Here is a 22,330-nt window from a genome sequence, read left to right as displayed (position 1 = left end):
AAAGTGTTTCAAGAAGGGAGGACATCCAAATGCTCCTGGGAAACTGAGCAAATGAGAAAAAGTACAAAGAAGAAATCATTGACAATATGGAACCCAATGACAGAAACATTTTTAGGGAGTTTTGTGACAAAAGCCTTAATGAAGTAGCCTGAGGAGTAATAGAGGTGGTGACACTGAGTGCTGACAATGCCATACTTATTTTCTATGGAAAAAAAAGGTAACAATTGGGCAGTAGGTAAAGAAGAATTTATGGTCATGATGTACTTTTAAATGGAAAGTGATGTAGTTGATTTCTTATTACACTGTTTTCCTTTTGAGATGGAGTTTCACTCTTTTTGTTTAGGCTGAAGTGCAATGGTACGATCTCAGCTTACTGCAACCTCCGCCTCCTGGGTTCAAGCGATTCTCCTGCCTCAGGCTCCTGAGTAGTTGGGAGTATAAGGCTCACTCACTATGCCCAGCTAATTTTTGTATTTTAGTAGAGATGCGTTTCACCACGTTGGCCAGTCTGGTCTTGAACTCCTGACCTCAGGTGATCTGCCCGCCTTGGCCTCCTGAAGTGCCATGATTGACAAATGAAAAAGACCACACAGCTGTGAAACATGGGGCATTTGAGACAGCATTTGAAACATGGGGCATCAGGCTTGTGCAGAGAAGAAACATAAATTACCATGGCTCTGGAAGGCGGGGCAGCAGTCACAGAGGCCTCCACCTCTTGCCGAGGGCTCCAGTCCTAAAGATCTCATTTCCTGCATGGCTACGTAGACAGGCATCAGTGATTATTACACTGGGTTAAGAACTTCAGCTTTTCTTTAAAATCTCCAGACCTCTGCCTTAGAGATGGCATTTTTCAAAATGTTTCAATTGGGTCAAATTGTTATTTTTCCACCTGGTGGTATCCCAAGTTTCCATCAATTTACCTTGCAGATGCCTTGATTTCTCCCTCTCTTGAGACACCATTTCATTTTTAATTTTTTTTTTAATTTTAATTTTTAATTTTCTTTTTTAGAGACAGAGTCTTGCTTTGTTGCCCAGGCTGGTTTCAAACTCCTGGACCCAAATGGTCCTCCTCCCTTGACCTTCAAATGTACTGGGTTTATAGGCATGTGCCACTCTCCTGGTACACCGTATTTTCAGTCCACTCACTTCTGTCTCTTGCATTTTCCTTGGGTAAAGCCCCAGGCCCACTTTTGCTACAGTCTTCTTTGATTCGCTTTAATTTGAGCTTTCACAGGTAAAACCTTTCATAGGTTTCAAAGCAGTCTCCCACATCTCATTTACTGCCTTGTGATTTAGCTGGATGCCATCATCCCTATTAAATGTGTGAGGGAGGTCTCAGAGGCATTAACTTACCCAGAATTAACCCAGGACCCCAACTCCAGCTTGCAGGACTTCCCCACCATGACCAGCTGCAGGACCAGACCCTTCCTTGGGAATGCACGTTTGACTACCCAAGAATCACTTTAAAACTCATAATGTCTCTGGAGACATTGTTTCTCAGAGACAGCTTCCCTAGCACTGTTGGGTCTTGTTAACCCATTTCCCTCCTGTTGCCCTTTTGATCTTGAAATCTTAGCTCATGTTAAGATCACCTTTCACAGATGTTGTTACTAGCATTCTCCAATTTTTAGTTTTTTGTATTTAGGATTTGGATCATTTACCTACTCTAAGTATCTATTTTTACACATCTTTTTTTCTCTGCACATGGCAAATTCTTGTAAGGTGAGAGCTGTGTTTTCCATTTCCTTAGGGGATTTTTCTGCTGGGGGGAGTTTAATTGGAATGAGTGTCCAGCCAACCTTGAGGAAATAAAATAATTCAACCTTGAAAAAAATACTTTTTCTACAAATTATTTTATTAGAATGTCAGACTCAAAAGGAACTACCAGGAACATGCCTGAAAATGCTATATATGATTTATGCTTGACATGACACCTGCTGTCATTGCATCCAGAATGACAAGAGAAAAGGAAGTGGAGGTGGGTGGGAACAGCACCAGCCCTGGCTAGCCAGACCTCAGGCCCACAAACCTGGTACCCACAACCAGGATCCCTACAATGTACACATTCCTAATTCAGCCTCAACTCTCCTTTTAGCCACGAGTAAATGCCTCAGGACTCAATCTGAATCACTGTCATTCTCAGCTTCTTTCACATCCACACTGAATTTGTATTCCTGGTCACATCCCATGTAAGTGTCACTCATGAAATACAGAGTGTAGTTGTAGGCACCAGTGGCTGGAGCCACAAAGTCCAACTGTCCAACTTCACCTTGTCCTTCTGCTGCAGGGTCAGCCTCTTGATGGAGATGAGGCTATTGGACTTGGCATCTCCAATCACCACCCACGTTTCTGTGGGAAGAGAGGTGCAGTGATATGGTCTGTGACTTCCTCCTCTTGCTCCAGCTGCACCAGCACCACCACAAGCCCACCACTGCGGATACTGTCCTTATCCACCACCTCATAAGACACTTCAATATTAGGGTAGCAGTTACAAAAGCAGGCCACATCTGCAATCTGGCTGTCAGTCAGCTGATGCAATGTGTTCTGTTCTTCATCCTTCATCTCCATGATATAAAAAACACTCTCTACTCCTTTGTCTGTGCAATGTTTGATATGCTCAGAGGTGAAGTGTGGCAACTGCTTCAGGTATGAGTCCTTGGACCACATGGCTTGGGTGACCATCTGGGCATGTTCCATACCTGCCAGAGCAGGGCTGAGCCACCCATTGCTGGAGAGGACATCCACGCAGGCCTGGATGAATCAGATTGCCTTACTAAGAATTTCCTCCATATCTGACTGCAGCTCAGCACTTAGCTGCATGCGGGACAGGTGAGCCTTCAGGAGCAGGTTGGTCTTGATGTGGGGATCATTGAACTTAGGGTTATTCAGCTTTTGGGTTCCTTCTGAGCCAACTGCCTCAGGAGGTTGTTGTCATGGTGCCGGATGGGAATGTTCTCATATTCTGCCTCATTGGAGATGATCTCAATGAGCCCTCGCACCTTGGTCTTGGCATTGAGTGACATGCTGAAGAGCTCAGTGGTGGTGTAGTTGATTTAATAGTAGGCAGCGATCATGCACAGGTTCAGAGGCACCACATCCATCATGTCCTTGATGCTGATGCATTTGGTCCAGGTCACTCAGGGTCTGCTCCACCGGCTCTGACAAGTGGTCGAACAAGTGATGATGGGAGATGCCCTGCCTGTTGTAGTAACTGGGGTTCTGTGCCATGTGGCGGTACAGAAAGGTGTAAGTGAGGTAGTCCATAGCATCCTGCTTGTTCTCAATGGTCTTGGTGATGATCTCAGCATTGAAGTGGTCATGCATACAGTGGTATAGGTGAGATTCTACTGGCAATGGCTCATATAAGAACTTCTTGAAGAAATCCTTGTTGGATACCTGACACATGATGACACAGTGCCCCTCATTGTCCTGCAAAGGGTGGTTGGCATGGCCCACCATCTGAAGCATGTCGTAGATGGGGTAATCCATGTAGATGTGGATCTTGCCATTGTAGTACTGGGTGTTCATGATGATTACAGGTGGGCAGCCATGTTCATGCCCCAGCAGAGACTCCAAGAAGGCACTACCACCTGGAGAGCCCCTGAGCTGAAGAGTTGCTCCACCAGGTGTCACTCCATCAGGTTGAGCCCCTCATGCAGGTAGCCCACCCATTTAGCAGCATTTTCTTTAGCGTGGTGTCACTCAGCTTCTTCAGGTATGGAATCAGATTCTTCTCAGTGCAATGCAAGAACCTCTGCCAGTGGATGTCTGCCGCACACGTGGTAAGGATGTCAATGACAGTGAGGCAGATCTGCTTGCCAGGCATGAGCCACCATGACTGGTCTATACTGATCTTATAGAAAGGGATAAATTGCTGATGTAGAAGAGAGTAGGGATAACTCCAAGTGTTGGTCTTTGGACAGACAAGATGGGAGACGATCTAAAGTCCTTAGGATTAGGGATACTACTTCCACTGTGATGAGGAAGGAAAGCAAAGCCAGTGAGTCGAAATTCATGGAGGCTCATACAACTGGTGATGAGACTTTATGTTTTGGTTGGATTTATTGGACTATATTGAGGATAGGCTTATTTTCCAAAGTATTTTAAATGTCTGACAAGAAAGTTTACACTGAAGAGGACTAAAGAGAACCCATATGCAGGAGAGACTGAATGGAGTATGAAAGAGTCTAAAAGTTTTGCTACTTAGGGAATCAGAAGTTTCAAATAGTTGAAATATAGTCATATAGCAAAGGCAATGGTCTTTCCTGTGAGTATGTGTGTGCAGCTCCAGAACACAGAACTATGACCAGTAGATGAAAGTTAAAGGAGGATCCCTTGCAATTCATAAAAATCAGCTTTGTAATGATCAAAGCTTTGTAATTTGAAGTTGTGGAGTTCCCATCACAGAAAATGTTCAGAGAGCTAACTGCGCTTTGTGAAGTCATTGTGGAGATAATCCTTGCATTGAAAAGAAGGAACATTATATTAGACATTTCAATCTGTACGAGAAGTGAATTTGTTGAATTCTGTGACTGGTTCATGTTTTTATATCATTTCTCAGCAATGTCATCTTTACTTCCTTATGCTTTCCTCTTGATTGTAGTGTGGCATCTGGGTTGTAATTAGTGGAGAATTTGAAACAAGTGGTGATCAGACAGAAAATAGGGCTTACATTACTTTCTATCATCATATTTTGCAAGCTTTACAGACAAACATGGTATCATAGAATTCCTCTGACCCAAGGTTGTCAGAGAAACTTGAGGAATCACATATCCAATTTTAGTTTCTTTTCTCCTTTTTAATGCTCTTGAAGTTGAGCCTCTGCATAAGATGCTTCAATAGTGTTATTGCTTAATTAATTAGAGACAAGAGAAGAATAAAATTTTAAAGAGTGAATTGTAGATTATAAAGTCAGCTGTTCAGCAATGACATGGACTAATTTGATAATTGAAGGGTCAGTACCTGCAAAAGTAAGAACACTGCTTACAAGCATTAGCATCCAACTAGTAACAATGTGCACGCCAGGATAATGAACTTAAAACAATAGTAATTAGCAGGCTAAGACAAAGGATTAAAATTAAAAATGAATGGTGCAGTGCTTTCCACTTGCTTGTAAAACAGCATTAAGCCAACTTAATCCATTTTAATTCATTGTGAAACCTGCAGTGCAAATGAGATGGATTCAAGGGTCAGGTTCAGCTCCTGAGAAAGTGCGATACATCCACCTGTGACAATTCTTTCTGGAATGATAAAGTAAGGGAAGTCTCTTAAGAACTCTGAGTGACTCCATAAGGTCCCCAGAGATCAGGTGTCAAAGTTGTCTATCAGATGCCTGAAAAGAAAAAAGGAAAGCATTACTCAATGCTATTGTGAGACAGTTGTCATTGACTGATCAGGCCTTTGAAGCACGCTTTCACAGTCAATGAAACCACCTGAATAGATGAAAGCCAGACAGCTTCTGACAAACAAGAGTCTATGGAATATTCATTGTGCATCTGGGAGGGAAAGATTAATGTATTAGAAATTAAAATGGGACCAGAATGTATGATCTTGCTCTAACACTTGGCCAGACCTGTGTCACCCACTGCTAGTGCCTGAAGTCGACAGACAATTCTGCCAAGGTAACTGAGAATCATTAAGCATCCTGCTATTGTGCATGGTGAATAATAAAACTTTCCCCCTATTCTTTGCCCGGAGCTTACAATGAATAATTCTGGAGCTATTTGCAATGTTAACAGCACCTATCTTGCCCATCCATTCCTTTATGATAAGGATGGAAATATGCATTTCAACAGTCTGTACAGATACTGATTCACAGGCATTTCAAAGGACACCTGTCACTCAAGTGAAGGACCTGTCAGTCTCCGATGTATGATGGTGCCAAGAAAATGGCCCAAAAAGATTATCTGTACTTTATTTCTCCCTTTTTCGCAGATTAAGACACTGTTACATTTGCCATAGACTGACAAGTGATTTACACTGGCAACTGTAATGTGTTTAAGGCTAGGAAAAAAGCTATTCTCTTAGGCAGGCATATTCTTCCAAGGTTTACAACTGTATCAAATATACTATCACAAATGTGATCTAGACCATACAGAATGTCATTATGTGGGATATTAGAAGCATTTAATCTGTTTGCTGACATAAAGGTGACATTCATAGAGCTGTATTTTTGACGTCAATACCAGAGTATATTTACTTTTAGGAAATCACAAGTAGACTGGAGTCCTTATAGCAGGGCTAGCTGGTATTGGACACGTTCATTAAAATGTGTAACTGAAGATTTTTCCTCAACAATATATTACTGAATGTGCAGTTCACATCAGAGAAGTTTTCATCATCAAGAGAAATTCATGCCACATATTCTAAAGCTTAAAATTCAGCTACCAAAGGGATTCTTAATGTTTTGTTCCCCTCGACAAAAATCGAGACCACTTTATAGATCTTTGGACATTTTCAAAGTTCTTGTTCCCTGAACAAATTCTGTGAGTCTTGTCAGGATCCCAGTTGTTGCATTGAATAAATTGTTCTCTTTTGATTACAGTTAAATTAATAATGAAATTAAGTTGTAAATTAGTAAACTTCAAAGAGGTCTAACCTTCCTTACCCTTGTTGAATGTCATGAGAGTTCCACTTCTTATAAGGGTGCTGTGCGTCTCCTCTTTTATTCCTGAGAGCCTCCAGCTCACTACACTCTCTGTTGCAGACAGAGTGATTCTTGGAAGATGTTTTCTTAGTACTCACATACAAAAGAAGACTTGCATTTGCCATATTAAAGAACTGTACTGTGGAGTTCAGCTTCTGGCTGTGAGTGATCCCCTCTTCTTGCAAGGTAGTTCTCAAAATGGCATAATCTGTGGACTTTTTTCACAAAGGGTATATGTTAATATTTATATATGTTATAAATACATGTTTAATATTGCATATGTGGTTCACATTAGTGGCTTATATTTCTGTTGAATAGGGCTGCCTTAGACAGTGTCTAGTGTCTAGTGCCTAGTGTCTAGTGTCTTGTACCTTGTGCCTAGTGCCTGTCTAGTGTCTAGTGTCTTGTACCTAGTGCCTAGTGCCTGTCTAGTGTCTAGTGTCCCGTACCTAGTGCCCAGTGCCTGTCTAGTGTCTGTCTAGTGTCTAGTGTCTAGTGTCCCGTACCTAGTGCCCAGTGCCTGTTTAGTGTCTGGTGCATATTGTCTAGTGTCCTGCACCTAGTACCTGTCTAGTGTCTAGTGCTTAGTGTCTAGGGTTTAGTGTCCTAGACATGACAAAATTGGAACTGGGGGCAATTTGGGCAACTTTAGGTGATAAAGGGATTTTAAAGTTTTAATTGTTATACATATATTTTATTTATTTTTTAATTATTTATTTTTATTTTTGAGATGGAGTCTCACTCTTGCCCAGGCTGGAGTGCAGTGGTGCAGTCTCTGCTCACTGCAACCTCTTCCTCCCGGGTTCAAGTGATTCTCCCTGCCTCAGTCGCCAGAGTAGCTGAGATTACAGGTGTGTGCCACCATACCTGGCTATTTTTTGTATGTTTTAGTAGAGATGGGGTTTTTTTGTGTTGGCCCAGCTGGTCTTGAACTCCTAACCTCAGGTGATTCGCCCGCCTTGGCCTCCCAAAGTGCTGGGATCACAGGTGTGAGCCACGGCACCTTGCCTATGAATGTATTTCAATGTATTACAAAAAATCCAACTGACATTGTTTCATACATAGTATTGCTTTGAGTTGATAAAGTAGACAGCATCATGATAATGCTATTCACACAGACCCAGCAGTTATCAATACCACAAACCCTCCTTTATTAACGGTTCAGAAATAGTATTAATCACGCAGATGACTCCAACTGCTAGTTTCTTGAAGGTCACCATTTATTTCCATACTCTTTAGGCATACCTCTAAATCGAGAAAAGAAAACCTACTTGTTTAGTTACAGCAAAATCTGATGTGCTTCAAGATTTAGAAGTAGCTGGTAAAAGGGTTCCATTTGTTGTTTTCTTTAGGTTCAAGTAACTGTGTTCTCAACTTTTTTCCTCAGTTTCATAAAGAGTAGAAAGTGAGTTGAACAATGAGAACACATGGACACAGGGAGGAGAACATCACACACTGGGGCCTGTTGGGAGGTGGGGGCTGGGGGAGGGGCAGCATTGGGAGAAATACCTAATGTAGATGTCAGGTTGATGGGTGCAGCAAACTACCATGGCATGTGTGTATCTATGTAACAAACCTGCACATTCTGCACATGTATCCCAGAACTTAAAGTATAATAGAAATTAAAAGTAAAAGAAAGTGAATATAAGCTTTTATGTTGTTGTTAAGTCATCATTCAACTATATGCAGTGTGAGACGACTTCAGGGTTTTTCCAAATAAAACTTCTAACCTGAAAAATCACACATCCATTTAGGACTAAAATGAGAATATATCTTGCACATCGACATGTCTATTTGAATGACAAAAATGTATTCTTACAAGGCATGATGCTTACAGTAGTGTTCTGTTAGAGAGCATATGAACCACGTGAATGAAATGATAGTAACACTAGAACTATAAGGTGTTGGATTCTCTTGATTGTGCAATCTTGGTGGGAATTCATATAAGAGCTCACTAAAAATGTACTCATACATTCAATCAATATTTATTGTACACATACACATAGCAAAAACAGGTTTAGGCTCAGGTGATAAAGCAGTTTAACCACCCAGCTCAGGTGATAAACACTCAATTGCCTGGTTTTCAGGAACTTTTAATTGAGAATGGGGGAAAGGAGAGAGGGACAAATAAATAAGATTCTATGGGGCTTTGTAGACCATTGTAAGGATTTTGGTGTGTACCGTAAGTGGAATAGGGTTGAGAGACAGCCGGACAGCCAGACAGAGAGACAGACAAATCAATGTTGACTTCAAAGTTAGAAATAGAATGTATATTATGAGGATGTATTTAAATATTAGAAAAAGATGTCATGCATATTTTCCCAAGCCAAATGATAAAAATAAATGAATAACACATGCTTGTTTGCAAAAGTTCATGAATAGGACAGATTCAGAAGAATTCAGACAGAATTCAGGTTTAGGGAATTTCTTCATAAGATTTCTTGGAATACAGTTGTACTAAAAAATAATCACAAATCAATATGGTTAGAAAATCGGTTCTTAGTTCCTAAACCTGTTAGAGAAGGTAAATAAAATATTTTGCTTATTCTCAGGAGACACATGTATGAGATGAAATTTTCTTTTTCTTTTCTTGGCCTTCAAATAATTGTTTATGATGATGAAAACTTCTATGTAAACAAAATGTCCAATTGTAGAGTTGGAATGAAATAATGACGGTATGTGCATAGGATGAACTACTGTGCAAATTGTTAAAATAGTTTAATGACCTGGGAAAATACTCAGAGATGGAATTTTCATCACTGATTAACCTCAAACAAAATTATGCAATCATTTTCCTAATATGGAACCCAGGTTCTTCTTAAGTGTCATCTAGTCAAGTAATATTTTATTCTATGATATGATCAATAACTTCATTATTTTTAGTGACAAACATCTTTAGTTGAGAAGATAATTATATTCATTATTAATTCTATTATATATATTATATATATAATAGAATTATACGTATATATAATAGAATTAATAATGAATATAATTATCTTCTCAACTAAAGATGTCACTAAAAATAATGAAGTTATTGATCATAGGATAAAGTATTACTTGACTAGATTACTTGACTAGATGATATGTATATACGTATATACATATATATATATATATTTGAGATGGAGTTTCGCTGTTGTTACCCAGGCTGGAGTGCAATGGCGAGATCTCGGCTCACCACAATCTCGGCCTCCTGGGTTCAGGCAATTCTCCTGCCTCAGCCTCCGGAGTAGCTGGGATTACAGGCATGCACCACCATGCCCAGCTAATTTTTTCTGTATTTTTAGTAGAGACGGGGTTTCACCATGTTAACCAGGATGGTCTCGATCTCTTTACCTCGTGATCCACCCACCTCGTCCTCCCAAAGTGCTGGGATTGCAGGCTCTATTTTATATTTTATTTTCAAATTAATCATGTTGCTTTCTATTGTGTTTATTTTCATGTTTACTTTGAGTCACGGCAAGTGACACTGGTTATACTACTTTGAAGGTATATAAATAACGTGATTAAATTGATCAAAGAAAAATATTAAGTAAGTGCTTATGTAGACAGTATGGAGTATGGCAAAACACTAAATTATAACTGAAATGGTCAAGGTTTTAGGAGCATTGTCCTATTAAAATGTTAACATTTCCTGTGATGGCCATCCTCTAGGTCAATCCCAACTATTGGAAACCTCTAGCTTTCTTACATATGTCTCTTATCTAGCTGACTCTTTTAAGCTATAGAGCATGTCTTTTCTATCCTACCGTGAAGTTGGTCTAGGCACTATGCATAGTGTGTTACAAGAATAGTATTCTTACCTTTGAGAAATGCATAATTTTATGCACATATATGTAATTTATTAAAGGAAAACACTAAGAAACCTAAAAGACCTTCAAATCATATCAGACTTTCTCATAGAATGGGCCAACCAGGAGCCTTATTAAAAAACAGACAACCAGGCCGGGTACAGTGGCTCATGCCTGTAATCCCTGCACTTTGGGAAGCTGAGGTGAGTGAATCAGCTGAGGTCAGGAGTTTGAGACCAGCCTGGCCAACATGGTGAAACACCGTTTCTACTAAAAATACAAAAATTATCCAGGTGTGGTGGCAGGCACCTATAATGCCAGCTACTTGGAGGCTGAGGCATGAGCCCGGAAGGTGGAGGCTGTAGTGAGCTGAGACTGCAACAAGAGGGGAGACCTCTTCCCCATATCCCTCCGCTCAGGCCTCCACCTCTCCCTTTGGATGAGAAGGAGGGTAATGAGAGATAAAATACCAAAGAACTGGAATCTGTGTTCAAGTGATTTGCTGACACCACTGACCAGGGAATAATGAGGCCCAAGGACTGGGAAAATAACTCCCTTTTCAGTTCTCAGAGTCTATGCTATCTATAAACTTTGAAGTGTTGCAAAGAATATTATCCCTACTGGCCAGAGTCCGGCACTGGGTCATGTCCTCCACATTTACATGACCCAGACCCCCTCCTGGAAATACCTCTGCCAACTAATAATTTACTGCCCTTGTCTTGTCTCTATAAGCCTTTCCCTGCCTATTCCCACACCCACTGCATATAAATTAGCAAATCAATGAAAGCCAAAGACTGTGAGGTCAGCTGTCCTGGCCAAAGGGCAATAACACAGTTTCACCTTGGCTACCACTTTAAAGTTGTAAGCCCTTAAAAAGGTAAAGAAGCTGCTTCTTGAAGACCTCGGTGGTCAAGGCATTAACCTCCCACAACTCCTGGCTGAATAAAAAGCCACTTCCTTTCTCAGTTCAATGTTCCAGAGGTTTGTTCCCCGCCTATCCTGATACGGCACCACTGCACTCCTGCTTGGGTGACACAGTGAGACTCTGCCTCATGTTAAAAAAAGACAATCAGATCTATAATATCATTGTTACTTCTTTGTGTTCATAGAATATATTATAGAACTTAAATACTACTTTTATTGTTGTTTTCTAATGAGTGAATGCAGTTCAACTAAACTAAACTTTTCATGTTTTTAAATTTATTTCTCTCTAGCCCAGAGAAATAGATGCAAATAATGAACATTGCTAAAATAAAATAAAATTGCTGATATCTTCTTACTTTCTTTGTTGCCTTTTATTACAACCTTAGTTTCAACAACTATTAGGTTGGTACAAAAGTAGTTATGGTTTTTGCCATGGAAAGTTATGGCAAAAACTGCAATTACTTTTGCAGCAACTTAATACTCTTTTGTAATCTTGCTTAATTATCATCCACAGCCTTGAAAATTTTTGCCCTGCTAGAATCAAAAGTCCAACATCAAACCTTCACAGTTGACCATTTGCCCAGCATTGCACATGTGGCACTAGTCACTTTTTGCATCATTCACATGCTTTTGGAGAACAGCAGTACAGATAGAATGGGAAGATAACGTTGCAGTAGCATTTCCGTGGTCACATGATTACACTTCTACCAAACCCCTGGTCATGTCCAGTACCAAGAAGATATAACCCAGTTAAACAGAACTGTTCTATTAAGACAGTGAAAGCTAACCTTAAGTAAATAGGAATAGTAATATAAAACCCAAAGTTAGGATCACCTCTGGTTTGCTATTTAAGGTCAAAAAGCACATTTCTCTATAAATCTGTCTCAAAACTAGTCAGGAACGTTGAATTTTCAAGTCATGCTGAGCTCTTGTCGCATTTCCCTTGCCATACTCTTGCTCTGAAATATTAGCATCTAATCCTGCTTGTCTTTGTCACTGGTGTTTTCAGCTTTAATAATTTCTAAAGAATAGAACATCCTACTTACAAGAGAGCCCATCTGAAGTTCCTACCTTTTCCAGTGAGTGAAAAGAACAAAAAGACTGAAAACACAGGATTGTTGATTACATGCAGAATACTTAACATCATAACACAGAGAGATATCCCTTAACTTGCAAAATTTTACCCTAACAATTTAGGGGGGAAATAAAGTTATGTGATTTTGGCAAAAGGACTTGAGTGAATCTGAATTTTTAAGCTACTTATCTCCTCGGGTTGTGTGTTTGTCTTCAGTATCATCTATGAATATCAGGTATCCTGAATACCTAAAAATAATGACTAAAATATTTCCCTGTAAATTTTTCTTTCAATTTTTAATTTAAGGGAAATATTCTCTTTGAGTCATTTTATTTAAAATGGTGACAACTCAAATTGATTTTATGAAAGAAAAATTATAAGCATAAAGTATCAAGATGAGGTTTATAAACCAGCTTAAAAGATTGTGAAATGTTTTTCCTTTCAAAAGAAGCTGAGTGCTTACTTGGAAACTAACTTTTACTTAGAAAAATAATACTTCAATTGAAATAATACAATTTCATTTGAAGGTGTAGAAAAGAAATCAGTCTAGGCAAGAGATTTGCTATCTGAGTTTGGAAACTTAGAAAAACATCTGTGTAATTAAAATATTGGTTGCTATGATGTGAAGAATACAAAAATCGGCAAATATTGTGGTTTTTATTTGCATTTCTCTAATGATCAGTGATATTGAGCATTTTTACATATATTTCTTGGTCCCATAAATGTCTTATTTGGAGAAGTGTCTGTTTGTATCTTTTGCCCACTCTTCGATGGGGTTTGCTTGTTTTCTTGTAAATTTGTTTAAGTTCCGTGTCAATTCTAGATATTAGACCTTTTTCAGTCGATGGACTGCAAAAGCTTTTTCCCACTTTGTAAGCTAGTACACTATATTTTTAGGAACTGAAAATTGCTTACTTTGACCCACAGAAAAGTATTAAGAAAACAAGAAACAAAGTATTAAGAAAACAAGTAAGTGTGTCAATTGAAAAACAGCTGAATGTTCTAGTGGGAAAATAGTCAAATTGTCAAAGGATTTAAAATATAATTTTTGGAGTAAATGCAATGGGAAAAACATGGGAACAAATATCAACTATAGTTTTAAAAACCTGTCATTTTTAGAGAAATGGGATAGACAATTTCTCCTTTTCTAGTGGTCATTTTTGTTTTGGCTGTAGCATTTGAACACTCTAGGAGAAAATCTAAGTGGGGGAAAAGCCCTATCTCCCATAACAAAAGACAAATTGGAAAGATATTCTTTTTCCTATGCTGTAGTATAGGCATGGGACAGAAGAATGTCCCATCAGATGCTCCCAGCTAGAACTGTGAGTTTTAGGAAATGAAATTTTAAAACGGTTAAGTTAAAGACTTTTCCTTGTAGGTTACTCTAGAGGTAAGAGTTTAGTGACATTGGGATGTCTGTTCAGTGTAATATAGCAGCAAAGCGGTTTGTGCCTTATGGAAAAGTTTAGAGATGACAGAACCAGTGCTGAAAACCTAGTTGAGTCATTACTAAGGTGAAATATTGATTATACATTGTTTTCCTTCGCTTCTGCACAGTATAGATTATTCATCTTTTATGGTGACTCTGTGAATTACCTAGCTCAACTTCAATAAAAGTATTTGCTGCTTAAGTTAAGTAGAATTGGTTTAGGTCACTTACATCCAAGAGTCTTCTCTAGTTCACTAATAAAATTAGAAAAGACCAAAAAATAAATTGAGAGTACCCATTACAGGCAGAATATAGTTTTAAAAGGCACTTTCATATGTAGTTTTAGAAGTGTAAATTTCTTGAAGTGTATTTTGTAATGTGGAGCAAATGCCTTACAATTTGCATATCTGATAACATTTTCTTTTAGAAACATATCCTAAAAAAATCATGGAAAATTAGAAAAATGTTAATTTTTGCCTTGTTTGGAACCATGAAAAATTATAAATGACTTAAGTTTCTATCATTCAATTATAGATTTTACAACCATTTATTATTGTCAAAGAACAGCTTCTTGATATAACATAAAATGTAAAACATTAGGTCATGAAACTTTGCGAAAATATTATACAAACTATACCATAGTAGTCAGCTACCAAGATGCCTGCTCAATCTCTATCTCCCAATATTCCATACCTTGTATGGTCTCTTTCCACATCAAATAATGGTTGACTTATGGGCCCAGTTAAACAGTGTAGAAATGACACTATCTGACTTCTCAGGTGAGGTAGTAAAAGACATCACAGCTTCTGTGATAGTGTCTTGGATCACTAGTTGAGGAAATTCAGATGCATTCAAACAGCCCTTTGAAAGGAAAAGTAAGCCCTACTTCCAACAGCCAGCATCACATTCCCTGCCATGTGAGTGAGTCACCTTGCATGTAAATCCTGCAGCTGTAGTCAAATGACTCCAGCCCCAGCTGATATTTAACTGCAATCTCATATGAGTATCCTGAGACAGAACTGCTCAATTAAGACATCCCAAAATTCCTGACTCACAGAAATTATGAGTGATAATATGTGATTATTATCATGAAACCCATATAAATTTGGGGGTAATATGTTGTATTGTATTAGATAACTAATTAGAGTTACAAGTGATATGTATACGAATATATGTAAATGCTTAGAAACATACCTTTAAAGACGTAACCTAAATGCATGGACTGTTTTTTGTTTTAACATTGTGGGCTTCCTTTATAAATTTGTTTGTAGTTTTCTGCAATTATTTAACTCACCAAATATTTGGGTACTAATTATTTGAAGGACATAAACTTAGAAATGTATCACTGGAGATGATACAGTGTTGCAGACATAAAAACAATGTAAGTCACTTTGCTTACTTTTATAAGGGGAATTTTTCAACAGTATTTTTTAAACAGAAGAGCACACATGTTTTGCTGTATATTTCAATAAAAAATAAATAACAGAGAGTTTCTTTTGAAACCAATTTTGAGAGTGTCTAGTTCCATTTTAAATTTCTGCTGCATTACTGATAGCTATATGGCACCAATTTATAATACTCTAATTGCCAGAATCAGGTGTTTTAACAGTTGGCCTTTATTGACCTCAGCGATGTAAGGACACCCAATCCAAGCCATTTTTATAGCCTCTTAGCATCCTTAGACAAATAATTAAAGTCTGATACAGACGTCTTCTAACCTGCTTGAGCCATGGATAGGGTAGTTGTGGGTCACTGCACTGGAATGCAGACAACAGAGACCCACGGTGGCTTAGGGTAGTGAGCCCACAGAGGGTCTATCCCTTGAAACCAGTCTGCCCTTTTAGAGCTCTAGGCCTGTGATCAGAGGGGTAGCCTTGAAGATCTTTTAAATGCCTTTGGGATCTTTCTTCCATTTATGAGTAGGATCTCGCTCCCTTCTACCATAAATGTCTTTAGTAAATGATTGCTTGGCCGCACCCTTAATATTTTCTCCCAAACATGTTTTTTCACTCGTCACATGGAAAGGCTGTACATTTTCCAAATCTTTCAATTTTGCTTCTCTATTGATTATAAATTCTGTTTTTCTGTCATTCCTTTCTGCTCTTATCTCAAAGCAGCCTAAATACTTTGCTGCTTAGATATTTTTTCCATCAGATATCCTAGTTTATTATTCTCAGATTCTACCTCCCACAAAGCCCTCGCGCTTACACACAATTCAGCCCAGTTCTTTGAGACTTTATAACAAGAATGGCCCTTACTTTAGTTTCCAATACCTTGTTGGCATTTTATCTGAGCCTTCATCAGAATATTCTTTACTGTCCACATTTCTACCAGCATTTCATTCACAACCACTTAGGTAATCCTGAAGAAGTTCCAGACTTCCTCTACAGCCCTTTTCTTCTCCTGTGCACTCACTGGAACCTCCCTTAATACTTCATTTATGGCAATTTAGGCTGTTTCTAGCCAATTTCTCAAAATTCTTCCTACCCAGTTCTAAATCTGCTTCTACATTTTTAGGTATTTGTTATAGCAACAGCCCCACTTCTTGGTGCCATTTTTCTGTCTTAGTCTACTTTATGCTGCCATTACAGAATACCATGGACTGGGTAACTAATTTAAAAAGAAATGTATTTCTCATAGTTCTGGAGGCTGGGAAGTCTAAGAGCATGGTGCTGGCATCTGGCAAAAGCAATCCCATTGCATTCGGATGGAAGGCAGAAGTGACAATGTGAGTCAGAGAGAAAAAGGGGGCCAAACTCCTATAATAATCCATAATAATTAACTACTCCCAAGATAATGTATTAAATCATTCATGATGGGAAAGCCCTCATTACTTAATCACCTCTTAAAGGCCCCACCTCCCAATATTGTTACATTGGCAATTAAATTGCAACATGAGTTTTGGAGAGGACATTTCAACTATAGCAATTTATATATCTAATACAAATTTTTAAAACCTGTATTAAATAAACTGTCACAAATGATGTCAGAAAAGAAAAGGTACCACATACAGGTACAAAGGTAAGAATGACAGCAAACTCTTACTGGAAAGAATGTAAGCAAAAAGACTGTGGAGCAGCTACTTAAAGTGAACAAAAAAATTGTCAATCTAGAATTCTATACACAGCATATATATTTTTCAAATAAAAATAAAATAAAGGCACATGAAAGCTGGAAACATTTATCATTAGTGGACCTGCATTATAAAAAATGTTAAAAAAATTTCCTTAGAGATGAAGAAAAATAATACCAGATTTATATGTAGATTTGCAAAGGAATGAAGAACACAGAAGAAAAAATGTGTGTATAAATATATTAAATATTTCTCTTATTATTTAACATCCCTTAAAAGATTACGACTAAACAAAAATTAAAACCATATGTGCTGGAGATTCTAATACTAATGGTGTAGAGGAGAAATAGAAGTATAGTAAGGTTTTTATAAGTGAAGTGATATAAAATTACTTAAAGGTAGACTTTCATAAAGTTAATGATGTATGCTAGAAATCGTAAAACAACCACTAAAATAACAACTGTGCTATGAATATACTCTCAGATAAAACAGAGCTATAGATAATGAGGCAAAAGTATATAATTGTAAAAAGCAAATCCAAAAGAAGGCAGAAAAAGAGAAAAATACTAACATAGCATATGAATTATCAGATATTATATAGGTAGTTGATTTCTTATTCAATCTTCTTTGAGTTAAAATTACAGACAGAACAAATGGAAAACAAAGAGGAAGATGGTAGGTTTGACCCAATCATATTAATAATGTATATATTCTAATTAAAAGGCAGAAATTTTTGTACTGGATGAAAAAGCAAGACTCCATTTTATGCTATCTAGATGAAATCCACTTCAAAAATGATGACACAAATGAATTAAAAATAAAAACATGACAAAAGAAATAATATGACAATACTAATCAAAAGGAAATTGAAGTGGGTATATTAATGATAGAATAAGTAGATTTCAGAGCAAAGGATATTACCAAGGATAAAGAGGGATATTCAGTAATAATAAAGAGATTAAATCCACCAAAAGGATATAATAAGTGTACATTTCCAGACATGTCTTGTTCATGGTCACAAATAAAGCTAGTCTCCCCAACCAAACTCCACACCCCTTAGCAACTTCAGAGGGAGAACATTAAGAGAAAAAATAAACGGATGCCCCCCACCCCCAACCCATCATAGACAGAATAATCACTTAGTCAAAGATGGCCAATCTGTAATCCCAGAAAGCTGTTACTACAGTACTCTGCATGGCAAATCAACTTTTCAGATGTGAGTAAGGGTAAAGGCCTTAAAATGGGGAGACTATCCTGGATTACATCACTGAGTCCAATCTAATAACTCAGCTCCTTAAAGGTGGAGAATCTTCCCAGCTGAATTAGAGAGAGATATGACGACAGAAGAGTCAGAAAGGGGTGGCAGCGCTGGCAGTGAAAATTCAGGAAGAGGATCACAGAATAAGGAATGTGGGTAGCCTCTAGAAACTGGAGAGGTAGGAAATCAAGTTCCTCTCCAGAGCCTCCAGAAAGAAATGCAGGCCTGCCAATATCTACGTTTTAGCTCAATGAGACCAGTGTTGGACTTCCGCCCTTCAGATGTGGAAAATAACAGATTTGTGTGTGTATCTGTGTGTGGTGGTGGTGGGGGGGTTATGCCTCTAAGTTTACAATATGTTGCTATGCCAGATATATAAAATTAATACGGTGACAACTACTAGGAAAAATCTGATACGTAGGGTATTGGAGCACACTGAACAAAAACTTACCACATTTTCTTCTGCTAAGCTGAAATACCTCGTGTCCCACAACAGTGTTTAGTTTCATGATGTCTGTATTTCTAACATTGTGGTCTCTCAAGATTTCCCTCAATTGTTTCTGTCTAAATACGTGAAATGCCTTTAAGGTAATATAGGAAGATTCTTGAGACTTCTTTACCCATCCCAATTATTTTATTTTATTCTTTTTTATTTTGTTCTACCAACCAGAAAAATCTCTGATGTGTGATGCTAGACTAACATGGGTTATTGCTGCTCTAATTGAGGTCATAGTGCAAGCAGAGGCAACACAGAGATCAACTGCACATAAAGGCATTTCTCTGAAAAAGGCAAGCATAACTTTGAGAACATGTCCTCTCTTTTTCTGTTTTTAGCTGTCTTTTCTGAGGACTAATTAGGCCACAGAGTTAAGTAATCAGTAATTCTTTGTTTCCTGAAACTGCTTGTTTTTACTCATCTTAATTTTCCATCTTATACTGTAACTCAGAAACATATTTGCAAAAATGTCATAATATGATTATGTAAATTAATAGGGGCAGTTTTTTCAATGAATGCCAAGTGATGTTATTGTTGATTGTGAGTGTTTTATTCCTTTTAGTCTCTTCTAGTCATGGACTGAATTAATTGTAGCTGGAATTAGTCCAGTGTTTTTTTGTCAAAAGGAAGGATTGTTTTGAAGACCTTCTCATCTCAGGACTGTTTTGTGTCTACCCTATATAATGTGCAGTGACAAAAAGAGAAACACAATTGGATATAGGATGGCTCTCATAATTGAGTTAGCGTCGTAACATCCCAAACAAGCCAATGATTCCTGATACATTAGAAACTAAAAACAATGAGACTGAGAAGTTGCATTTTTATGTAGTCAGAATTAATCTTTAACTTATTCTCTGGGCTTAGTTTAAGAATATCGACATTTCAAAGAAATTGAGAGATAATTGCTAGAAATTTGAACATGTAATGGTAAAGATCATATTTTAAATATAATGAATTTCAAGACAGTATAATAAGTTCAACCTAGGAAAAATTTTTAAATGTAAGATAAGTTTCCATATTAAAAATCTTAAAAGGGTACATATTCTTATGAAAAGAGAAATAATTGGTTAAAAGTAAAAATTATTAAGCTGGGTGCAGTGGCTTATGCCTGTAATCCCAACACTTTGGGATTACAGCACTTTGGGGCCAAGACGGAAAGATCAGTTGAGGTTAGAAGTTAGAGACCAGCCTGACCAACTGGGTGAAACCCCATCTCTACCAAAGAAAACAAACATTATCCAGACATGGTGGTGCGTGCCTGTAGTCCCAGCTACTTGGGAGGTTGAGGAAGAAAAATCACTTGAACCTGAGAGGCAGAGGTTGCAGTGAGCCAAGATTGCACCACTGCACTCCAGCCTGGGTGACAGAGCGAGACTCCATCTAAAAAAAAAAATTGATTAAAAGAAAGTACAAAGAATCCTTCCTTAAATTGCAATCCAATGCATTGCAACTGCAATTCCATGAAAGATGAGAGAGAGTTATTAAAATTGGCAAATAGGCTTACATGATTGTGGAGGCCAAGGAGTTCCACAATCTGCCATCTGTGACTTGGCGAACCAGAAAAGCAAGTGCTGTAATTTAGTTTGAGTCTGAATGCCTGAGAACAAGGAAAGCCAATTGTCCAATGGCTCAAGAACTAAGAGCACCAATGTTCCATGCCCAAGAGCAAGAAAAAGATGGATATTCAAACTCAAGCACAGAAAGTTAATTTGCTCCTCTTTGCCTTCTTGCTCTTTCCAGGCCCTCAGTAACTGGATGATGCCCACCCAAATTGATGAGGAAGATTTTTTCCCCCCAAGACTACCAACTCAAAGGCTCATCTTTTCCAGAAACACCCTCACGGACACATCCAGAAATAATGTTTTAGAAGTTATCTAGGAACCCCTTAGCTTAGTCAAGCTGACACATGAAATTAACCATCATAACTAGCAACAAATTTTGGATTCACACACAGATATTAGGCTTTAATCTATGTTCTGTTACCATTTAGGGTAAAATCTATGTTCTGTTACAATTTACTGCCTCTCCAATATATGCATGCCTACCTACATGGTAGGTATTGAAAGATGTTAAGATGAATATTAGGTTTCTGTTCTCATAAAATTTAGAAACCAAAAGCCAAATGCAGTATAAAGGCAAATGGCATACAAGCAAATGGTTCCAGTTTTGCAATTAATATTGTGAGATTCACACAACCAATTGTGTTTCTACTATGCTATGTTCTACTCCTATAAAAAAAACTCTATTCACTTATTGTTCTCCTCTCACTCTACCAGTATATGCTTTCAGATTACTTTGACTTGTTGCTTTTCTTACCTCCAGTAACAACTTTTATTGAACTAGACACAAGGTAGTTGAAGTTTTGCTTGCCATTCTTCTGCTTTTTACCACCTTGCCCACATCTTCCTGCTGGGTAGTTCTCTTGATTTCTGAAAGGTCAATGTGGACAGAGTCCCTTGTTTATTTGGACTTGCCACTCTCAGTACATTTTTTTAAAATAAAATCTTTCACACACTCTACCGTTTCTTTGTTCTATTCTTCTATGCCTCAGCTGAAGAGAAATTCAGGTTTTTCTCAAATCTCTCCTGATCTTGTTTGGCTGTATTCCCACCCAAATCACAACTTAAATTCCCATATTTTGTAGGAGGCACCCAGTGGGAGGTAATTGAATCATGGGGGCAAGTCTTTCCCATGCTGTTTTCATGATAGTAAATAAGACTCATGAGATTTGATCTTTTTATAAAGAGGAATTTCTCTGCACAAGTTCTCTCCTTGCCTGCTGCCATCCATGTAAGACATAACCTGCTTCTCCTTGCCTTCTGCTATGATTGTGAGGCCTCCCCAGCCATGAGGATCTGTCAGTCCATTAAGCCTCTTTCTTTTGTAAATTGCCCAGTATCAGGTATGTCTTTATCAGCAATTTGAAAACTGACTAATACAGTAAATTGGTACCAGTAGAGTAGAGTGCTGCTGAAAAGATACCCCAAAATGTGGAAGTGACTTTGGAACTGGGTAACAGGCAGAGGTTGGAACAGTTTGGAGTTCTCAGAAGAAGACAGGAAAATGTGAGAAAGTTTGGAATTTTCTAGAGACTTGTTGAATGGCTTTGCTCATAATGCTGATAGTGATATGGACAATAAAGTCTGGGTTGAGGTGATCTCAGATGGAAATGAGGAACTTTTTGGGAACTAGAGCAAAAGTGACCCTTGTTATGTTTTAGCAATGAGACTAGCAGCATTTTGCCCTTGCCCTGGAGATTTGTGGAGCTTTGAAATTAAGAGAGATGATTTAGGGTATCTGGCAGAAGAAATTTCTAAGCAGCAAAACATTCAAGAGGTGATTTGGGTGCTGTCAAAGGCATTAAGATTTAAAAGGGAAGCAGAGCATAAAATTTGGTAACTTTGTAGCCTAAAAATGTTATAGAAAAGAAAATTCTATTTTGTGAGGAGAAATTCAAGCTGGCTGCAGAAATTTCCGTAAGTAACAAGGAGCTGAATGTTAATCCCAAGACAATGCGACAATGGGGAAAATGTCTCCAGGGCATGTCAGAGGTCTTACTAGAAGTCCCTCCCATCACAGGCCCAGAGGCCTAGAAGGAAAAAATGGTTTTGTGGGCCTGGCACAGGGTCTCTGTT

General features: G+C 38.1%; 1 pseudogene across 1 annotated transcript in view; it reads right to left on the bottom strand.

The window, feature by feature from the left end:
* Positions 1-1,837: 1,837 nt before the first annotated feature.
* The window catches only part of LOC100385822 (U5 small nuclear ribonucleoprotein 200 kDa helicase pseudogene), a 51,121-nt pseudogene continuing 30,628 nt past the window's right edge, over positions 1,838-22,330 (bottom strand). The window contains exons 2-3 of the transcript XR_620919.5: positions 6,608-6,861; positions 1,838-5,332 (exon numbers count right to left, since the gene is read on the bottom strand). The product of XR_620919.5 is annotated as a U5 small nuclear ribonucleoprotein 200 kDa helicase pseudogene (transcript). The remainder of the gene's footprint in view (positions 5,333-6,607; positions 6,862-22,330) is intronic.

The sequence above is a fragment of the Callithrix jacchus genome, chromosome 6, assembly GCF_049354715.1.
Source record: "Callithrix jacchus isolate 240 chromosome 6, calJac240_pri, whole genome shotgun sequence".
Lineage (NCBI taxonomy): Eukaryota > Metazoa > Chordata > Mammalia > Primates > Cebidae > Callithrix > Callithrix jacchus.
Note: the sequence above shows the minus strand (reverse complement) of the source record. Positions and strands in the feature narration are given on the sequence as shown.